The sequence below is a fragment of the Hylobates moloch genome, unplaced genomic scaffold (assembly GCF_009828535.3).
Source record: "Hylobates moloch isolate HMO894 unplaced genomic scaffold, HMol_V3 SCAFFOLD_11, whole genome shotgun sequence".
Lineage (NCBI taxonomy): Eukaryota > Metazoa > Chordata > Mammalia > Primates > Hylobatidae > Hylobates > Hylobates moloch.
Window position 1 is genome coordinate 66,567,451 of NW_026652286.1, and position 5,720 is coordinate 66,573,170.

The 5,720-nt window shown below is 41.6% G+C and overlaps 1 pseudogene; it reads right to left on the reverse strand.

The window, feature by feature from the left end:
* Window positions 1–777: 777 nt before the first annotated feature.
* The window catches only part of LOC116476187 (hypoxanthine-guanine phosphoribosyltransferase-like), a 29,618-nt pseudogene continuing 24,675 nt past the window's right edge, over window positions 778–5,720 (reverse strand).

The following is a 5,720-nucleotide window of genomic DNA, read 5'->3' on the forward strand; positions in this document are numbered from 1 at the left end:
AACTGCAGTTAGTATTTATTAAGGTAATGGCAGCAATACTTGTTTTTGAAGAAAGTGACTGTGTCTCTCATGTTGTATATATTTTCTTTCTTTTTTAGGTGGTAATTTTTTTGGAATTTATTAATTTGTGTTTAAAAAGAACTGCTGAGGGAGTCAGAATAAGTTTTAGTATATTTTATAGGCAACTTTCGGAAAAATAAATAAATGAACTGCAGGAAAAGGTTCACAGTAATAATCTGAACAGGTGGGAAAATACAGTTGACACTACTGAAACACTACCAAAATAATTCCAGGACATACGTTTACTCCACAAAGCAAAACCTCTTAGATGCTGTCATTGATGTGAACACTTAACTATTCTTACTTTTCTAAACACATGGTGGTATAATTAATGATATTTAATCACTTCTGTTCTTTCATATATATAAATATACATATGATACCATTAAAAACTAATATATCTTCTCCTTAAATGTTTCGCAAAGATACAACTTTAATATTTTCATTCAATAGTAGTGTAGTTTAAGAGGTTTTTTTCATTCACAAGTTAAATGACAATCCACCCAAAGGAAATGATAAGTGATAGACTCGTGGTGCAAGTAAAGTGTCTGGGAATGCAGCAATGGACATTTTTAAAATACAAAAAAATATAAAATTCTTAGGAGGTACAACAAAAGCTTTATGAAGCAGATAGACACAGAACTAGAATGTTTGATAATTTTACTGGTGATATCAATGGGACTCTAGATGTTTTCAAACTGAATTTGAACTTTCGTTTTAGGCTTTGTATTCTGCTTTTTCTATTTCATTAATGACACAAACATGATTCAAATCCCTGAAATATTCATTATAGTGATAACCTACAGATCACACTTAAAACACTTCCAAATTTACTGCTGGGGAAGGTCTTATGATTCATGCTTACATCCTGTCCCCAGGTAAAATATCTTATAATTTTCTCAAACTGTTGATGTACTAATTAATACATAACCTACTGACATGGAAAAGGACACTTATTTGTTTCTAAATCATGAAGTTTTACTGAGTGTAAACTTCATGATTCTATGTGAATGTCCTCCATTCCACATAGAACATTTTAGCCTATGTGTTGTCATCTGTAACCAATGAACGTAACCTCTGAATTATACCTTCCAATGAAAAAGGACAACTCTGATATGAGGAGACCCCTTCTCCTAAACTTTCTTATTAAAACATTTCAAGTTGTTGAGCTGGGTGCTGTGGCTCATGCCTGTAATGCCAGCATTTTGGAAGGCTGAGGTAGGCAGATAGCTTGAGGTCAGGAGTTCAAGACGAGCCTGGCCAACATGGTGAAACCCCATCACCACTAAATACAAAAGTTAGCTGGGCATTAGCCAGGTGTGGTGGTGGTGGTGTGTACCTGTAATCCCAGCTACTCAGGAGGCTGAGGCACGAGAATTGCTTGAACCCGGGAAGTGAAGGTTGCAGTGAGCCAAGATCACACCACTGTACTCCAGCCTGGGTAACAGAGCAAGACCCTCTTCCAAAAAAAAAAAAAAAAAGCTAAGTTGTAACAGACTTCAGAGCGTCCTTAACTTTGTTGTTGTGACTTCCTGGGTTGATCTACACATTTGGCTTCCAATAAACCTTAATCATATTATTTCTGCCTTAACAGCCTTAATTTTGGTCAACAAAATGGTGTCATGGGCAGGATTTTGGAATGACCTCCCTGGACCACCCAGCCAGTTTCCAACCTTTGTGCAGATAACAGAAATGAACTCATTGCATTTCCAAACTTGGATTCCCTTGCTGGATGCTACAGATGAGTTCTTCCCAAAATTAATGAACATCCTGTCTTAGCCAAAGCCCTGGTTTATTGAAGCTAGTCTCCTGTTTGGCTAGGAAGTACAATGACTCTCCTGGAATGAGAGTTACTGCTACGAATTCAACCTAAGGGTTTTTGTTGAATTCTAAGACAGGCTAAAATAGTCTGCAAATTGTTTTCCAGGAGGCTTGGGGCAAGATACCTTTTCCTTAATGGTCACATGAGGATACTTTTGCTCCACTACATAGCTTGTCTCACTCAAAATAACCAAAATGGAAAATGGGTCATCTAAGACTGAGGATGCACTGGCTGGGTTTGCATAAAATATATACGGTCCTTCTACTTGAATAAGTGGACTAACCTAACCTGGGATGGTTATAAGCAATAATAGCCAGACTGGGGATCTTTTAGACATGCCTAAAACAACTTCTTTACACACAAAATTGAAAAAAAATTTGCTTTTAGAACAACACAAATTAAATGCGAAACTTATTTCCAATAGCACCCAAAAGCCTCTAAACTTCCAACTGTTCCCCCTCCTTCTACCTATTAGCTAAACTCATTCCTTTCTGCTTATTCCCTTGGCTCCTATACACCTCTTAGGCAGAAACTTTGAAATTTCACAATGCACACATTTTCTTCTCTGAAAACGGCAAAGCACATTTAAATTTAAAACAAAATGAACAAAGAGAACAAAAATCTCTTGTCAAATTGTAACTGCCAGTGTTGGAAAAATGGCCTGGTGGGAGATGATTGGATCATGGGGGTGGACTTTCTCCTTGCTGTTCTCATGATAGTGAGTGAGTTCTCACAATATCTGGTTGTTTAAAAGTGTGTAGTACCTCTTCCTTCTTTTTCTTCCTCCTGCTCCGGCTATGTAAGATGTGCCTCCCTCCTTTTCCCTGTTCGCATGATTGTAAGTTTCCCGAGGTCTTCCCAGCCAAGCTTCCTGTAAAGCTTGTGAAACTGTGAGTCAATTAAACCTCTTTTCTTTATAAATTACCCAATCTCAAGTAGTTCTTTATAGCAATGCAAGAATGGACTAATACAATATGCATTATGTTATATGTCATGTCTATACGGTACCAAGTTGACTAGGTTCATGTTATAATCCCAGCACTTTGGGAGGCCAAATGGGAGAATCACTTCAGCCCAAGAGTTTGACCCTAGCCTAGGCAAGATGGTGAGACCCTGTATCTACAAAATATTTAAAACTTAGGTGTGGGTGGTAGTGTGCAACTGTAGTGTCAGCTACTTAGGAGGCTAAGGTAGGTAGATCTCTTGAGCCCAGGAGCTCAAACCTGCATTGAGCTATGATCACACCACTGCATTCCAGCCTGGGTGACAAAGCAAGACCCTGCCTCTAAAAACAATAATACTAATTAAATGAATTAATGAATAAATAAATGCTCAGAGGAGGTGGAGCCAAGATGGCCGAATAGGAACAGCTCCGGACTCCAGCTCCCAGCCCCAGCGACACAGAAGACGGGTGATTTCTGCATTTCTGCTTGAGGTACTGGTTTCATCTCACTAGGGAGTGCCTAACAGTGGGTGCAGGACAGTCGGTGAAGTGCACTGTGCGCGAGCCGAAGCAGGGTGAGGCATTGCCTCACTCCGGAAGCGCAAGGGGTCAGGGAGTTCCCTTTCCTAGTCAAAGAAAGGGGAAACAGACGGCACCTGGAATATCGGGTCAGTCCCATCCTAATACTGCGCTTTTCCAACGGGCCTGGAAAACGGCACACTAGGAGATTGTGTCCCGCACCTGGCTCGGAGGGTCCTATGCCCATGGAGTCTCGCTGATTGCTAGCACAGCAGTCTGAGATCAAGCTGCAAGGTGGCAGCGAGGCTGGGGGAGGGGCGCCCGCCATTGCCCAGGCTTGCTTAGGTAAACAAAGCAGCCAGGAAGCTCGAACTGGGTGGAGCCCACCACAGCTCAAGGAGGCCTGCCTGCCTCTATAGGCTCCACCTCTGGGGGCAGGGCACAGACAAACAGAAACTCAGCAAGAACCTCCACAGTCTTAAATGTCCCTGTCTGACTGACAGCTTTGAAGAGAGTAGTGGTTCTCCCAGCACGCAGCTGGAGATCTGAGAATGGACAGACTGCCTCCTAAAGTGGGTCCCTCACCCCTGAGCAGCCTAACTGGGAGGCACCCCCCCAGTAGGGACAGACTGACACCTCATTCAACCAGGTACTCCTCTGAGACAAAACTTTCAGAGGAACTATCAGACAGCTGAATTTGTGGTCTCACGAAAATCCGCTGTTCTGCAGCCACCGCTGCTGACACCCAGCCAAACAGGGTCTGGAGTGGACCTCTAGTAAACTCCAACAGACCTGCAGCTGAGGGTCCTGTCTGGTAGAAGGAAAACTAACAAACAGAAAGGACATCCACACCAAAAACCCATCTGTACATCACCATTATCAAAGACAAAAAGTAGATAAAACCAAAAAGATGGGGAAAAAACAGAGCAAAAAAACTGGAAACTCTAAAAAACAGAGCACCTCTCCTCCTCCAAAGGAATGCAGTTCCTCACCAGCAACGGAACAAAGCTGGATGGAGGAGGACTTTGATGAGTTGAGAGAAGAAGGCTTCAGACGTTCAAACTACTCTGAGCTACGAGAGGAAATTCAAAACAATAGCAAAGAAGTTAAAAACTTTGAAAAAAAATTAGAAGAATGGATAACTAGAATAGCCAATGGAGAGAAGGGCTTAAAGGAGCTGATGGAGCTGAAAGCCAAGTTTCGAGAACTACGCGAAGATTGCAGAAGCCTCAGTAGCAGATGCGATCAACTGGAAGAAAGGGTATCGCTGATGGAAGATGAAATGAATGAAATGAAGAGAGAAGGGAAGTTTAGAGAAAAAAGAATAAAAAGAAATGAACAAAGCCTCCAAGAAATTTGGGACTATGTGAAAAGACCAAACCTACGTCTGATTGGTGTACCTGAAAATGACGGGGAGAATGGAACCAAGTTGGAAAACACTCTGCAAGATATTATCCAGGAGAACTTCCCCAATCTAGCAAGGCAGGCCAGCATTCAGATTCAGGAAATACAGAGAAAGCCACAAAGATACTCCTCGAGAAGGGCAACTCCAAGACACATAATTGTCAGATTCACCAAAGTTGAAATGAAGGAAAAAATGTTAAGGGCAGCCAGAGAGAAAGGTCGGGTTACCCACAAAGGGAAGCCCATCAGACTAACAGCTGATCTCTCAGCAGAAACTCTACAAGCCAGAAGAGAGTGGGGGCCGATATTCAACATTCTTAAAGAAAAGAATTTTCAACCCAGAATTTCCTATCCCGCCAAACTAAGCTTCATAAGTGAAGGAGAAATAAAATACTTTACAGACAAGCAAACGCTGAGTGATTTTGTCACCACTAGGCCTGCCCTAAAAGAGCTCCTGAAGGAAGCACTAAACATGGAAAGGAACAACCGGTACCAGCCACTGCAAAAACATGCCAAATTGTAAAGACCATCGAGGCTAGGAAGAAACTATAGCAACTAATGAGCAAAATAACCAACTAACATCATAATGACAGGATCAGATTCACACATAACAATATTAACGTTAAATGTAAATGGGCTAAATGCTCCAATCAAAAGACACAGACGGGCAAACTGGATAAGGAGTCAGGACCCATCAGTGTGCTGTATTCAGGAAACCCATCTCACGTGCAGAGACACACATAGACTCAAAATAAAGGGATGGAGGAAGATCTATCAAGCAACTGGAAAACAAAAAAAGGCAGGGGTTGCAATCCTAGTCTCTGATAAAATAGACTTTAAACCAACAAAGATCAAAAGAGACAAAGAAGGCCATTACATAATGGTAAAGGGATCAATTCAACAAGAAGAGCTAACTATCCTAAATATATATGCACCCAACACAGGAGCACCCAGATTCATAAAGCAAGTCCT